This window comes from Stenella coeruleoalba (genome assembly GCF_951394435.1).
Source record: "Stenella coeruleoalba genome assembly, chromosome: 8".
NCBI classification, from domain to species: domain Eukaryota; kingdom Metazoa; phylum Chordata; class Mammalia; order Artiodactyla; family Delphinidae; genus Stenella; species Stenella coeruleoalba.
This window is the reverse complement of record NC_137154.1, coordinates 29,896,188-29,913,728: the sequence shown is the minus strand read 5'-3', so window position 1 is coordinate 29,913,728 and position 17,541 is coordinate 29,896,188. Positions and strand designations below refer to the sequence as shown.

Genomic DNA, 17,541 nt, shown 5'->3' with positions numbered 1-17,541 from the left:
CATGCAGCTCAATATCAAAAAAATAAACAACCCGATCCAAAAATGGGCAGAAGACCTAAATAGATATTTCTCCAAAGAAGACATACAGATTGCCAACAAACAAATGAAAAGATGCTCAACATCACTAATCATTAGAGAGATGCAAATCAAAACTATCACCTCACACCAGTCAGAATGGCCATCATCAAAAAATCTACAAACAATAAATGCTGGAGAGGGTGTGGAGAAAAGGGAACTCTCTTGCACCGTTTGTGGGAATGTAAATTGATACAGCCACTATGGAGAACAGGATGGATGTTCCTTAAAAAACTAAAAATAGAACTACCATAGGACCCAGCATCCCACTACTGGGCATATACCCTGAGAAAACCATAATTCAAAAAGAGACATGTACCACAATGTTCATTGCAGCACTATTTACAATAGCCAGGACATGGAAGCAACCGAAATGTCCATTGACAGATGAATGGATAAAGATGTGGCACATATATACAATGGAATATTACCCAGCCATAAAAAGGAACGAAATTGAGTTATTTGTAATGAGGTGGATGGACCTAGAGTCTGTCATACAGAGTGAAGTAAGTCAGAAAGAGAAAAACAAATAACATATGATAACGCATATATAGGAATCTAAACAAATGGTACTGATGAACCTAGGGGCAGGGCAGGAATAAAGACACAGATGTATAGAATGGACTTGAGGACACAGAAGGGGTAGGGGAAGCTGGGGCGAAGTGAGAGTAGCATTGACATATATACACTACCAAATGTAAAATGGATGGCTAGTGGGAAGCTGCTGCATAGCACAGGGAGATCAGCTTGATGCTTTGTGACGACGTAGAGGGGTGGGATAGGGAGGGTGGGAGGGAGGCTCAAGATGGAGGGGATATGGGGATACATGTATACTTATAGCTGATTCACTTTGCTGTACAAGAGAAACTAACACAACATTTTAAAGCAATTATACTCCAATAAAGATATTAAAAAAAAGAGAGAGAGAGAGAGCTCTTTTCAGGACATGAATGGGGAAACCATTTATCTGAGGTTTTATTACCTGACCTAAGAACTGTGAGTTTCTTTGGGATTTTTCCTGGAACAAACCAACTTAAATTCCAAGAATATTTGTCACTCCATCCAGATTTGGCCCTCCACGTACCCACCTCATCTAAACTCTCTGCTGTGATCTGACAATATCTCATGGTTTAGTGCCTCACTGACAGTGGGCTATTTTCCTGTACCATGCTGTGCTCATGTCATGGTCTCACCCTGGAATTCCATTCCTACCTCAATTCACCTACTCCCATCTTACTCATCTTTGGTGTACTTTGAGACTGGACATTCTCCTCTCAATGAGGTGTTCCTGAATGCTCTGCATTCATCTATCTAAGCAGGTAACACACTTTATTGGAGTTGGCTGTTAATATGCCCAACTTCTCAAGGAGGATTAACCCTCTGGGTGATGGGACAGCCTCTATCTATGTATCTATCTATCTTTTATTTATTTACTTATTTATTTAATTTGGGGTCTTATTTCTTTTTGAATCCTCAGCATTAAGTCAGACACTGATCAAGAAATGTTTGATGAGGTAAAACCAAGGAGGGTCAGTAAAAATAAATGGAAAGTTTTTAGAAAATTATTTCCCTTTTAACCAGCCCTTCTCACCAACAATTACTCCTTCTACCAATAAGAATCACAATAACAGCAAAAGCCAACACTATAAAGCACTTACGATGTGCCAAGAACTCTTCTAAGTGCCGTATGCAATACATACAATCCTCACAGCCTTACAAGTTGGAGATTATTATCATCCCCATTTTAGAGGTGAGAAAATCGAGTTACTCACCCCAGAACCCACGGTCTGTAAGGGGCAGAGCTGGAGTCTGGATCTACAGTCTGGTTCTAAAGTGTGGGCTCTTACTTACCACTCAGCACGGCCTTCCTGGAACTGATCATCATGACTTGACCTCCCTGGGAAGGCTCAGGGTTAAGCTCCCCAACTCTGCTCTACAGTGCTCTGTCTGGGGCAAGTTGCTAGTAACTGCTGCATTTCCACAGGGAGACGAGGTTACTGAAAGAGGAAGAAAGGCAGATAAATAATTTACTAACTGAGCATTGAGAAGAGATTTCTTGGAATTAAGAGTCAGGAAATTCAAAAGACACAATTGAGACAATAAGGTAATAAATGACACAGTTATTATCCAATTGGCTACAGGCTCATTCCAGCTCTGGAGCCTGCATTTCCCCTGACATGGCTCCTTGTTTCTGCCCCTCCAATATAATCCCTCTACAAACACAGGCAGATTTCCTCCCACCCACCTCTACCAAAATAAATTTGCTTGTAAAGCCTAAATTCTATTTTTTTTTTTAAGGAGTGAATCTCCCAAGTTATTAAGGGTGTGTGTTGAGCTATGGGACTGGGAAAGGAGTCAGAGAGAGAAAAAGAGATAAAAAGAGGGAGAAAGAACAGAAAGGCTTGAGAGGGTCAGCAGAAAGAGAGCAACAGAAAGAATCAGAGACAGAAAGAGACAGAGACACGGAGAGACATCACCCTGTTGTTTAATATAATCTCACACTGATCAGGGGACCCACCTCAGTGGGGTTCCTTGGAAATGTGGTCAAGCCAGTAATAGATCTGTTGAGGAAATCAGTCAACTGACCACCCAAATTCCAAAACAGAACAGAAACTTCATTTTTTTATCTGAGTGTTCTTATTTTCTCTTTGCATGGGCTGTTGGGAGGCTGTATCGAGTAGTGAGTGAGAGGGTGGGTTCTGGGGCCAGATTGTCTGCCTTGGAATGCTGGCTGTACCACTCACTAGCTGTGGGAGCTGGGGCAGCTCTCTTTATCTCTTTGTGCTTCAGTTTCCTCATCTATAAGATGGGAGTCATAACAGTACCTACATTAGGATGGGAACAATGAATGTGCATGTAAAACACTTAGAACAGTACCTGGCACACTGGAAGTACTGATACTTGATAAATATTAACTTTAACAGTCTTAGCAAAATATCTGAGACCCAAAGCTCATCCCTTCTCTGATGAGGGCTGTGGAGCCAAGATTCTGCAGGTTACTTCTCTCTGTGGTCAGAGGGTAAAGGCCAGAGAGAAGGGTCTCATTGATGGGGTGGAGGTCAGGGGGAAAGAATTGTTAAGGCTGGAGAGTCTCACTTGGATCGCTTCCCACCCATAGTTGTTCATTTATGAAACAAGTAGTTATTACATTCTTCTTCGGTCCTGTGCTAGAAGTTAAGGGTAGAGAAATGAGTAAGAAGGGCCTGTGCTCTTAAACATCACATTACAGGGAAGAAGACAGACAGGTGGAATTAACATGAATCCAATGGGTTCCCAAGAAGACCTGGGTTCAAATCCAATGATGGATGAGCTAAGTGACCTTAGGTTTATGTCTTCTCTGAACCTCAGATTCCTTTTCACTAAAGTGCAAATAATAGAAACAATAACAACAACAATTATAATATCTAATTCAAAGGTTTTATGAAGCATAAATGAAAAAATTCACATAAGATGTTTAACACAGAGCTTAGCATATACTGCATACTCAGTAATTATGGCTTTTAAAAAAAGTGATATAATAGATAAAGGAAGAGTAATAGAAACATGATAGCTTTAAAAGAAACAGTGATATGATAAAGATCTCTGAGGAGCCGGAGGAGATTGGTATTAAACATGTTGTGCAGTGAGGGAAAGTGGGCCAAGTGGGAAAGGCTGTGGAGAGGCGGGAATATTGGAACTGGTTTTTTTTAATGATTAGGAGTTTACCGGGGAGAAAGGAGGGGGCATTCCTGGCAGAGGAAATGACAGAAGCAAAGCACAGAGGAAAGAAAGGAGATGGCACAGAAAACAGTATGACGGTTCCTGAAAAAACTAAAAATAGAGCTACCACATAATCCAGCAATTCCACTCTTGGGTATATATCTGGAAAAAACAAAAACTCTAATTCAAAAAGATACAGGCACCCCAGTGTTTATAGCAGCACTATTTATAATAGCCAAGACATGGAAGCAACCCAAGTACCCATCAATAGATGAATGGCTTAAGAAGATGTGGTGTGTGTGTATATATATATAATGGAATGTTACTCAGCCATAAAAAAGAATGAAATCATGCTATTTGCAGAAACATGGTTGAACCTAGAGAATATTATGCATAGTGAAATAAGTCAGACAGAGAAAGACAAATACTATATGATATCATTTATATACGGGATCTAAAAAATAATACATACAAAATAGAAACAGACTCACAGACATAGAAAACAAACTTTTGGTTACCAAAGGGGAAAGGGAGACAGGGAGTAGGGGATTTAACAGATACAAGCTTCTATATATAAAATAGGTAAGCAACAAGGATTTACTGTATAACACAGGGAATTATACCCAATATCTTATAATAACTTATAATGGAATATAATCTGCAAAAAAATCTTGAATCCCTATGCTGTACACCTGAAACTAACACAATATTGTAAATCAACTATACTTCAATTATATATATACATACACACATATATACATAAAAGAAAGGGGATGGCATTTCAAAGAAGGGAAATTCAGTGATCAGGGAAGGGAGAGAGAGGTCAGAGATGAGGTGAAAATGTAGGCCAGGTCTTAAAAGAGACCTTTCTTGACAAAATATGGAGTTTAAACTTTATCCTGTAGGCCAACATTTCTCAAGGTCTGTTCTGTAAAACACTCACATTGGGAGATGTGAGCAGTCATTGCACCGACACGGTCTGCACTCCGGTGAATTTGGGAAATGCTGGGTGAAACTAAGGCGAGCTCTTTGCTCTGAGGCTCCGCAGCACCTTTTTTAAAATACATTTTTATTTTTATACACATTTTAAGGTTACACTCCATTTACAGTTATTAAAAATTATTGGCTATATTCCCTGTGTTGTACAATACGTCCCTGAGTCTGTCTTACACCCAGTAGTGTGTACCTCCCACACCCCCACCCCTATACGAGGCCTCCCTCCCCAAGAAGAAGACGCGCATACAGCATTTCCCAAAAAAGCTTGTCCCATACCCTGTAATGTTAGTTCTGAGCAATTTAGTTAGGCAAATCCTGCTCTAGGTATGACAGTAGAGGCTGCATCTTCAGATTGGCATTTAAGCAGGTTTATTAGACCATGGGAAGAATGGAAGTTTATAGGATGGATTGAGGGTGAGGAGACTGAAGACAGGAGATCAGTACGGAGGCAGTGAATGGAGCATGTGACAGATGGTGAGGGTCCAGGGCAATGCCAGTGTGGAAAATGGGGGCCAGCTTAGAGTTGCAGTAAAGAGCATGGAGTCCCAGCTTTGGCTCTTAGTAGCTAGTGACCTTGGACCAATGATTTTGCCTCTCTATGCCTCAGTCTCCTCCTCTGTAAAATGAGAGTAATAATATGCTCATGGGGGCATTATGAGGATTGAATGCGATAATATTTACAAAGCACTTAGAATAGTGCCTGGCATATATTAACACTGCAAGAGCATTTTGTTAATTAAATGGAGAAAACAGGATAGAATTCTCAAAGGAGTTTTGTCGGAGCAAATCAGAAAAGACAGAGTGCGCTGTCCAAAGCACGTCTCTGCTCTCTTGTCCTGTGCTGGTTCCTTTGCTCTTTCTTACAGTTCCCATGGTTCCCTTTCTCCCTTTCTTGTTTTGTTTTCAGACCAGATCTGCCATATTGTTTGACAAAGAACAAACTGGGAATTTATCTGAGCATTCGATGTACATGAATGCAAATAAAATGAAATAAAACAAAATTTAAAATAACAACATATTAAAATTGTATATTAATATGAAATATGTAATAAAAATGTCATTCATACACAATTTAAGTGGTGCAGGCCATTTATCTTCTCATTCCACCCTCAGGGAGCTGTGATTGCTATTGGCCCAGGGGGTCTCCATCCCCGTGTGCTGCTCAGAGATGAAGTAACGTGCCAAGCTGAGGATGATTCCAGGATTTAAAGGTAGCTATTTTCTTATGACTTGTCTCTGAAATGCAAGCCATGTTGGTCTATTGCTCAACTGGAGAAACAGAGGTCTGTTTCTGGAAGAAATACTGGCTGTATTAGCCTTACTCGAGGCACCATTATGAAGAGTTTGCAAGGTAATCCTGATGATGTGTTATTTTGGTCTAACGCACTTTAGAGCATCCCTGAAACTCTCTTGAAATTTAAAACTGAGATTATGACCTGGGTCTTCCTGACTCCAAAGTCCTTGCTTTTTCCATCACATAGACCCTTGTAGACAAGTGCTAGTGAGTCATCTGCTTGTTAATTCAACACCTCTTTACTGTGTCTGAGACATGCCGGGAAGTGTGTCAGATGCTTGGGGGTGGAGTGCAGAACAAGTCAGACACAGTCCCTGTTCTCATGGGGCTTCCAGGCTCCGGAGAAGGTGCTGAGCAAGAAATGAACTGCTGCAAGGCAGAGGAGGAGAGGTGGGGGGAGATATTCACCCATTCACACGCGAGTACAGCACTAGCTTCACTCACTTGGTAAGCCTAACTTAAGTTAGGGTCCTCCGTGTCATGATCAAATCAAATCAAAACCAGGGATAACTTTTGGAATGTGGGGTCTCAGAGAGTGTGGCTTAGCCCAGTTATCTTTCACCTTGGCCACCCTTTAGAATTATCTGGGAAGTATATATGCTCAGGCCTTATCCCAGATAAATGTGATAAAAATCTCTGTTTAAGTTAAAGACTAAGACCTGACCCAAAGCTTGAGATGATGCTCTCTCCACACATCTGCCCACATGTGGAGACAATGCCCTCAATCTTAGAAATATTGATAGAAAGGTATATGGAATGGCCTTAAACACATCAGCTCTGGAGACAGACTGTCAAAGCTGGAATTCTAGCTCCACAGCTTTCTAGCTATGTGGCATGTTATTTGACCTCATAGGGCTCCAGTTTTCAATTAAGAGGACTAAATGAGTTAGTTGATGTAAACCTCTTAAAAGAGAAAATGTATAGCAAATACTTAGTAAATGTTGGCTCTCATTGTTTTTCTCATTATGAGAAAATCTCACAGACAAATGTGAAGCTCAGAGGAGTAGCCCTTAAGCTCTTTCCTTGGACTCTTGCTGTGTCCCTTCTTCCGTGTTCAGGTCTTCTCACATCATATGGGTCTTGTATTGTCCTGAGTTTCTAAACTATCACATTCTGTACCCCAATGTCCGTTTTAATTGATTCTTTACTTGTTCTTTGGCTTTGGGTATTGTGGCAAATTAAAGATGGCTTCAAAAAAAAATGGCTTCAAACTCTTTGCTACTCATCTTATTGAGACAGAGAGTCTAATTTCTATTCCCCTGGGCTGAGCTTAGTGTCTTACTTGATCAACAGAATGCAGTGGTAATGATGTTCTGCAATTCTGAGACCAAGTGATAAGAAGACGTGGAGCTTCAGCCTGGGAGCCTTGGAGCACTCACCCTGCGAAACCAATCGCCATGGAAGATGTCAAAAACTGTGAGCCTACCGGGCTAGAAAGAGCACAGGCAGAGGCCACACAGAGTGGCCATGAGATGCAGGAGGAGGGAGATGTCCCCGCAGCCATTCTCACCAGATGCCCCAGGATTCACAAGGAGTAAGATGAGTTGTCCCTGCTGAGCCTGGCCTCAGTTGTAGATTCATGAGCACGAGAGATTAGTAAGGTTTAGGGTGGTTTGATTTGTAGTGACAGATAAGGGGAACAGAAATTTATAAACTCAGAGCAGCAGCTCCTTCTCTGGGAGACTGGAGCTATGCCTATAACATGTCATGGATGTCCTGATTGAAGAAATAAAGCACATTTTGTGAAGCTAGGTGACACTGGCCTCAGTAATTCCGAGGTCCACTTACATGTTGCTGATTTAACTAGAGTTGAATGTGAAGAGTCCTCCCATTGCTGGAAAGTTTGCTCTTATGTTCTCTACAGTTAAAAACGTATTCCAGAAGAAGGGTGCTGAGGATAACTGAGAGGCAGAGCTGATTCACAAAGCTGAGGCTAAAAAAGGAAATGATTCATATGTTAAGAGTGTGAAATTCCATTCAACAAAACTTTATTGTACATCTAGGATGTGCCAGCCTAGGTACTAGAGACATACAGATAAAATCCCCATGGGTGCCTGGCCCACCGAGCTGAGGTGTCGGCACAGCCATTTCTCACTAGCCACTCTAATCTGGAGTGCTGGGTGTAAGGTCTCGGCATGAGCACCCTGTGAATAAGCATGAAGCACAAAGGAAAAGGAAAAAAAAAGAAAAGCAAGCTGCAAACCCTCTGAAAAAAGTGCTTCTGCACCTCTAGCTCTTGCGGAGGTTGAGATGTTCAGTGGAGTCTCCTATTGCAGGGGGACCTTCAAGATGGAGGAGGAGTAAGACGTGGAGATCACCTTCCTCCCCACAAATACATCAAAAATACATCTACATGTGGAACAACTCCTACAGAAACACCTACTGAATGCTGGCAGAAGACTTCAGAAAGATAAGAAAATCCCCACATACCTGGCCATGTGGCTGACAGGGTCTTGGTACTCCAGTCTGGTGTCGGGCCTGAGCCTCTGAGGTGGGAGAGCTGAGTTCAGGACATTGGACCACCAGAGACCTCCCAGACCCACATATCAATCAGCAAGAGCTCTTCCAGAGATCTCTGCCTCAACACTAAGAGACAGAGATCTCTGTCTCAACCAGCTCCACCTAATGGCCAGCAGGCTCCAGTGCTGGATGGCCCATGCCAAACAACTAGCAAGACAGGAACACAACCCTATCCATTAGCAGAGAGGCTGCCTAAAATCATACTAAGATCACAGACACCCCAAAACACAGTGCCTGATGCAGCCCTGCTGACCAGAAAGACAAGATCCAGCCCCACCCACCAGAACACAGGCACCAGTTCCCTCCACCAGGAAGCCTACAAAAGCCACTGAACCAACCTCACCCACTGGGGGCAGACACCAAAAACAATGGGAACTACAAACCTGCAGCCTGCGAAAAGGAGACCCCAAACACAGTAAGTTAAACAAAATGAGAAGACAGAGAAATATGCAGCAGATGAAGGAGCAAGGTAAAGACCTACCAGACCAAACAAATGAAGAGGATATAGGCAGTCTACCTGAGAAAGAATTCAGATAATGATAGTAAAGATGATCCAAAATCTTAGAAACAGAATGGAGAAAATACAAGAAACCTTTAACAAGGACCTAGAAGAATTAAAGAGCAAACAAACAATGATGAACAACACAATAAATGAAATTAAAAGTTCTCTAGAAGGAATCAATAGCAGAATAACTGAGGCAGAAGAACAGATAAATGACCTGGAAGATAAAATAGTTGCAATAACAACTGCAGAGCAGAATAAAGGAAAAAGGACGAAAAGAATTGAGGACAGTCTCAGAGACCTCTGGGACAATATTAAATGCACCAACATTCGAATTATAGGGGTCCCAGAAGAAGAAGCGAAAAAGAAAAGGATTGAGAAAATATTTGAAGAGATTATAGTTGAAAACTTCCCTAACATGGGAAAGAAAATAGTCAATCAAGTCCAAGAAGTGCAGAGAGTCCCACAGAGGATAAATCCAAGGAGAAACACACCAAGACACATATTAATCAAACTATCAAAAATTAAATACAAAGAAAAAATATTAAAAGCAGCAATGGAAAAGCAACAAATAATATACAAGGGAATCCCCATAAGGTTAACAGCGGATCTTTCAGCAGAAACTCTGCAAGCCAGAAGGGAGTGGCAAGATATATGTAAAGTGATGAAAGGTAAAAACCTACAACCAAGATTACTCTACCCAGCAAGGATCGCGTTCAGATTTGACGGAGAAATTAAAACCCTGACAGACAAGCAAAAGCTGAGAGAATTCAGCATCACCAAACCAGCTTTACAACAAATGCTAAAGGAACTTCTCTAGGCAGGAAACACAAGAGAAGGAAAAGACCTACAATAACAAACCCAAAACAATTAAGAAAATGGTAATAGGAACATACATATGCATAACTACCTTAAATGTAAATGGATTAAATGCTCCAACCAAAAGACATAGACTGGCTGACTGGATATGAAAACAAGACCCATATATATGCTGTCTACAAGAGACCCACTTCAGACCTAGGGACACATACAGACTGAAAGTGAGGGGATGGAAAAAGATAGTCCATGCAAATGGAAGTCAAAAGAAAGCTGGAGGAGCAATTCTCATATCAGATAAAATAGACTTTAAAATAAAGACTATTAGAAGAGACAAAGAAGGACACTACATAATGATCAAGGGATCAATCCAAGAAGAAGATGTAACAATTGTAAATATTTATGCACCCAACATAGGAGCACCTCAATGCATAAGGCAAATGCTAACAGCCATAAAAGGGGAAATCGACAGTAACACCATAATCGTAGGAGACATTAACACCTCACTTTCACCAATGGACAGATCAACCAAAATGAAAATAAATAAGGAAACAGAAGCTTTAAATGACACATTAAACAAGATGGACTTAATTGATATTTGTAGGACACCCCATCCAAAAACAACAGAATACACTTTCTTCTCAAGTGCTCATGGAACATTCTCCAGGATAGATCATATCTTGGGTCACAAATCAAGCTTTGGTAAATTTAAGAGAATTGAAATCATATCAAGTATCTTTTCTGACCACAACACTATGAGACTAAACTATAAAAAATACAAACACATGGAGGCTAAACAATATGCTACTAAATAACCAAGAGATCACTGAAGAAATCAAAGAGGAAATAAAAAAATACCTAAAAACAAATGACAATGAAAACACGACGACCCAAAACCTATGGGATGCAGCAAAAGCGCTTCTAAGAGGTAAGTTTATAGTGATAAAATCCAACCTCAAGAAACAAGAAAACTCTCAAATAAACAACCTAAACTTACACCAAAAGAAATTAGAGAAAGAAGAAAAAAAAAAGAACCCAAACTTAGCCAAAGGAAAGAAATCATAAAGATCAGATCAGAAATAAATGAAAAAGAAATGAAGGAAACAATAGCAAAGATCAATAAAACTAAAAGCTGGTTCTTTGAGAAGATAAACAAATTTGATAAACCATTAGCCAGACTCATCAAGAAAAAAAGGGAAAAGACTCAAAACAACAGAATTAGACATGAAAAAGGAGAAGTAACAACTGACACTGTAGAAATAAAAAGGATCATGAGACATTACTACAAGCAACTACATGCCAATAAAATGGACAACCTGGAAGAAATGGACAAATTCTTAGAAAAGCAAAACCTTCCGAGACTGAACCAGGAAGAAATAGCAAATATAAACAGACCAATCCCAAGCACTGAAATTCAAACTGTGATTAAAAATCTCCCAACAAACAGAAGCCCAGGACCAGATGGCTTCACAGGTGAATTCTATCAAACATTTAGAGAAGAGCTAACACCTATCCTTCTCAAACTCTTCCAAAATATAGCAGAGGGAGGAACACTCCCAAACTCATTCAACGAAGCCTCATCACCCTGATACCAAACCAGACAAAGATGTCACAAACAAAGAAAACGATAGGCCAGTATCACTGATGAGCACAGATGCAAAACTCCTCAACAAAATACTAGTAAACAGACCAACAGTACATTAAAAGGATCATACACCATGATCAAGTGGGGTTTATCCCAGGAAAGTAAGGATTCTTCAACATACACAAATCAATGTGATACACCATATTAATAAACTGAAGGATAAAAATCATACGATAATCTCAATAGAGGCAGAAAAATCTTTTGACAAAATTTAACACTGACTTATGATAAAAACTCCCCCAAAGTAGGCATAGAGGGAACCTACCTCAACATAATAAAGGCCATATATGACAAACCCACAGCCAACATTGTTCTCAATGGTGAAAAACTGAAAGCATTTCCTCTAACATCAGGAACAAGACAAGGTTGCCCACTGTCACCACTCTCACACTACGTTGAATAACATAATTTTGGAAGTTTCAGCCATGGCAATCAGAGAAGAAGAAGAAATAAAAAGAATCCAAATTGGAAAAGAAGTAAAACTGTCACTGCTTGCAGATGACATGATACTATACAAGAAAATCCTAAAGATGTTACCAGAAAACTACTAGAGCTAATCAATGGATCTGGTAAAGTAGCAGGATACAAAATTAATGCACAGAAATCTCTTGCATTCCTATACACTAATGACGAAAAATCTAAAAGAGAAATTAAGGAAACACTCCCATTTACCACTGCGACAAAAAGAATAAAATACCTATGAATAAACCTACCTAAGGAGACAAAAGACCTGTATGCAGAAAACTATAAGACACTGACGAAAGAAATTAAAGATGATACAAACAGATGGAGAGATATACCATGTTCTTGGATTGGAAGAATCAACACTGAAAATAACTATAGTACTGAAAGCAATCTACAGATTCAATGCAATCCCTATCAAATTACCAATGGCATTTTTCACAGAACTAGAACAAAAAACTTCACAATGTGTATGGAATCACAAAAGATCCCAAATAGCCAAAGCAATCTTAAGAAAGAAAAGCGGAGCTGGAGGAATCAGGCTCCCTGTCTATACTACAAAGCTACAGTAATCAAGACAGCATGATACTAGTACAAAAACAGAAATATAGATCAATGGAACAAGATAGAAAACCCAGAGATAAACCCACGCACATATGGTCACCTTATCTTTGATAAAGGAGGCAAGAATATACAATGGAGATAAGACAGCATCTTCAATAAATGGTGTTGGGAAAACTGGACAGCTACATGTAAAAGAATGAAATTACAACAACTTCCTAACATCATACACAAAAATAAACTCAAAATGGATTAAAGACCTAAATGTAAGGCCAGACACTATAAAACTCTTAGAGGAAAACACAGGCAGAACACTCTATGACATAAATCACAGCAAGATCCTTTTTGACCCACCTCCTAGAGAAATGGAAATAAAAACAAAAATAAACAAATGGGACCTAATGATACTTAAAAGCTTTGCACAGCAAAGAATCCATAAACAAGATGAAAAGATAACCCTCAGAATGGGAGAAAATATTTGCAAACAAAGCAACTGACAAAAGATTAATCTCCAAAATATACAAGCAGCTCATGCAGCTCAATATCAAAAAAAGAAACAACCTAATCCAAAAATGGGTAGAAGACCTAAATAGACATTTCTCCAGAGAAGATATACAGATTGCCAACAAACACATGAAAGGATGCTCAAGGTCACTAATCATTAGAGAAATGCAAATCAAAACTACAATGAGGTATCACCTTACACCAGTCAGAATGGCCATCATCAAAAAATCTACAGACAATAAATGCTGGAGAGGGTGTGGAGAAAAGGGCACCCTCTTGCACTGTAGGTGGGAATGTAAATTGATACAGCCACTGTGGAGAACAGTATGGAGGTTCCTTCAAAAACTACAAATTGAACTACCACATGACCCAGCAATCCCATTACTGGGCATATACCCTGAGAAAACCATAATTCAAAAAGAGTCATGTACCAAAATGTTCATTGCTGCTCTATTTACAATGGCCAGGAGATGGAAGCAACCTAAGTGTCCATCATTGGATGAATGGATAAAGAAGATGTGGCACATATCTACAATGGAATATTACTCAGCAATAAAAAGAAACGAAACTGAGTTATTTGTAGTGAGGTGGATGGACTTAAAGTCTGTCATACAGTGTGAAGTAAGTCAGAAAGAGAAAGACAAATACCATATGCTAACACATATACATGGAATCTAAGAAATAAAAATGTCATGAAGAACCTAGGGGTAAGATGGGAATAAAGATATAGACCTACTAGAGAATGGACTTGAGGATATGGGGAGGGGGAAGGGTAAGCTGAGACAAAGCGAGTGAGAGGCATGGACATATATACACTACCAAATATAAAATAGATAGCTAGTGGGAAGCAGCCGCATAGCACAGGGAGATCAGCTCAGTGCTTTGTGACCACCTAGAGGGGTGGGATAGGGAGGGTGGGAGGGAGGGAGACGCAAGAGGGAAGAGATATGGGAACATATGTATATGTATAATTGATTCACTTTGTTATAAAGCAGAAACTAACACACCATTGTAAAGCAGTTATACTCCAATAAAGATGTTAAAAAAAATCTACAAACAATAAATGCTGGACAGGGTGTGGAGAAAAGGGAACCTCTTGCACTATTGGTGGGAATGTGAATTGATACAGCCACTATGGAGCACAGTATGGATGTTCCTTAAAAAACTAAAAATAGAATTACCATATGACCCAGCAACCCCACTACTGGGCATATTCCCTGAGAAAACCATAATTCAAAAAGAGACATGTACCACAATGTTCACTGCAGCACTATTTACAACAGCCAGGACATGAAAGCAACCTAAGTGTCCATTGACAGATGAAAGGATAAAGAAGATGTGGCACATATATACAATGGAATATCACTCACATATATACAATGGAATATTACTTAGCCATAAAAAGAAACAAAATTGAACTATTTTAGTGAGGTGGATGGACCTAAGAGTCTGTCATACAGAGTAAAGTAAGTCAGAAAGAGAAAAACAAATAACGTATGCTAACATATATATGGAATCTAAAAAGAAAAAAAAGATTCTGATGAACCTAGCGGCAGGACAGGAATAAAGCCGCAGAGGCAGAGAATGGTCTTGAGGACATGGGGAGGGGGAACGGTAAGCTGGGATGTAGTGAGAGAGTGGCATTGACATATATACACTACCAAATGTAAAATAGTTAGCTAGTGGGAAGCAGCCGCATAGCACAGGGAGATCAGCTCAGTGCTTTGTGACCACCTAAAGGGGTGGGATAGGGAGGGTGGGAGGGAGATGCAAGAGGAAGGGGATATGGGGATATATGTATACATATAGCTGATTCACTTTGTTATACAGCAGAAACTAACACAATATTGTAAAGCAATTATACTCCAATAAAGATATTTAAAAAAAAAATCCCCATGGGTGCATGGGTGGGGAGTGGGACCAATCATTGTCTCCCATTATGTTGAGAGCTATCGCAGAGGTTATGTGTAGGGTTCAGTGGGGCACGAGAGGGTATGCTCAACTTTTCCCGAAGAGGTCGCAAGAGACCTCAGGGAGGAGGTGGTATATCAGTGGAGTATTGAAGAATGAGTAGGGGTTCACCAGGAAGCCATGGGAGAGGCAGCTGTAGCTCAGGTGTTACATACATGCAGTCTGGAAGCAAAGTGCCTGTAGTCCGTTCCTAGTTCTATCACCATAAGCTTTGTAGACTAGGATAAGTTACCTAACCTCTCTGATCCTCAGTTTCATTTTCTATAATAGGAGCAACAATTGTGGTACTTTATAGGATTGTTCTGATGGCTAAAAGAGTTAAAACACGTAAATCTCTTAAAATAGTGTCTAGTATATTGCAAGCATGCAGTAAATGTTGGCTCCGACAGAGAAAATTGCCCCTGCAAAGGTATAAAGGCAAGAAACAGCTCGGTAGAGTGGGTGAGCTGCTGGCAGTTCACAACGACTAGCACAGGGAGTTGATGGGGACGCAAGGGATGCAGTGAGCTGGCAAGCAGTGGGAGATGAAGCCACAGATGACAGCAGGAACCCGATCGTGAAAAAGCTTGTATGCAATGCATGGATTTTCTCTCCTAGTGTAGTTATTCTTCACCATGATGTGTCTCTGGAAGGAAATATCAGAATCACTGGGTAGCGTATTCAACATTATACATCCCCACTGTTTTGATAATGCACACTAGCAAACTCAAGGACAGGCAAACTCTTCTTGACACACAAGGCACTCTGTCTTCAGAGTGTGTGGGATCTGCCACTTCAGAGAAAGGCGAGGCAATGGGGCAGATCCAAAGCTCGGCAAGAATGAGACGGTTTTAAACTCTGGGGATGTGAGGGGCTGAGAACACTGGAGTGGGAAATAGGGAGGCACTGAAGGGTTGCAATCAGGCGAGAGTCATGATGAGCCTTGCATTTTGGAAAGAGGACTTTGGTGTCAGTCTGAAGGATGCACTGGATGGTAGAAGCAGCTGGTGAGTGCTGGAAGCAGACGAATAGAAGAATTTTGCAATGGTCCAGGCTAGCGATTATTAGGGCTTTAATGAAGGGTGTGGTCATGGAGATGGAGAGGAGGGGGCACAGCCTTTATGGTGGAATAGATGGATGAGGGATGTCATAAAACCCCCCAGATAGCTGAGTGCTCTTGGATTCCTCTGCCCATGACAGGGTCCTCGGCCCTTATTGTAAGCATCTCCCTGTCTTGTCTCTCAGATAAGACTGAACAGATTCATCCTTTGAACTCAAATTTGTGAGTTCCTCCACTGTGGCAGGCCCTGTGCTAGGCAATAAAAGTGAAGATTGCAACTGTTCTCTCCTGGGATTACCTCATTGTATATAGTCAAAAGACCACAAATAATCTTGACCCAGTAACGTGGGTTTTTTTCAGCTGAGAGCCAGAACCACAGGAAGGTCATTTCTTAAAACCCATAATCAGGCAGATTTCCTCCAGGTTGGTTTTAAAACCAGGTGCAGACCTCATTTCAGACTCCTGCCTGACTCAAGAACACTACCTTTGCTGTAAAGTCGAGACGTGAGGGGAGAAGAGGGCAGCCAAAACCATTCTGTTTTCACACCTAAATCCCTGGGGATTAGGCTCATCATCATATGGTGACTGGGAGGCTTCTGACAGGAAAAGCCAAGACATAAATCCTGTCCCTTGTAAAACCATGCGGGAAGTAGGCCAGCCCATGTTTGAGCGCCTCGTTCACAAAATCCCTCTGATTGCCAGGAGCGTCACTCAGCATCCGAATGCCTGTGGTTTCCCACCTATAAAGCGATGGGGACAGCCTGCTGGCTGTTGCTGTCTTCTTCCCAGGGGAGGAGGGAGATAAATGCCTGTGTGAATGCTTCCACGGTCTCTAGCTCTGAGCTTGTTAGTAGAGGGTGCTTCTTGGAAATGTGATGTCTTCTCGTGCAAAAACAATGTTTCTTTTCACACTTTATTTTTACAGTGATTAGCTGACCATGTAATTAAACCTGCACACAGGCCAAAGGATGTTGGACAAAGAATGCAAAAGGCAAAACACAGCAAAGATGCTGAATCTCCCTTGGTGAAAAGGGGAGACTCAGGGTCTTGGCTCCTGGCAGGGTCTGGGAATCTGAGGCAAGGGGGTTGGAGTGAGAGGGGTGTTTCAGGGGCCGGTGGGGGACTTCATTTGCCTATTGCCTCCTTCCAGTTCATGGAACAGAGTGGCTACCTAAGGAGAGACATCTTGGGGTCAAACCAAAATCCATACAATGCCAGACTGACTTTCCAAGGCCTTTTGGAAAAGAGTAGAGAAAGAGAGAGACTCTATATGGTAAGCCCTGGGATGGAGACTAAGAAACTGGTTAGGAGTTTTAAAAAAAATTGACAGAGAGGATAGGAAGCCTGGATAAGCTTTCTGACCTAAATAAAGAACAAGGGGATGAAGGCTTTCAGTACGTCCAGTAAAGCAGCTATAGAAGTACTGACCTGACTCGCCAAGATACCAGGATCTGATT

The 17,541-nt window shown here is 40.9% G+C and overlaps 1 long non-coding RNA gene across 1 annotated transcript in view; it reads right to left on the bottom strand.

The window, feature by feature from the left end:
• Positions 1 to 1,230: 1,230 nt before the first annotated feature.
• Positions 1,231 to 17,541, bottom strand: part of LOC307190356 — a 69,593-nt gene continuing 53,282 nt past the window's right edge. The window contains exon 5 of the long non-coding RNA XR_013829466.1: positions 1,231 to 2,072. This is a non-coding gene — a long non-coding RNA (uncharacterized lncRNA). The remainder of the gene's footprint in view (positions 2,073 to 17,541) is intronic.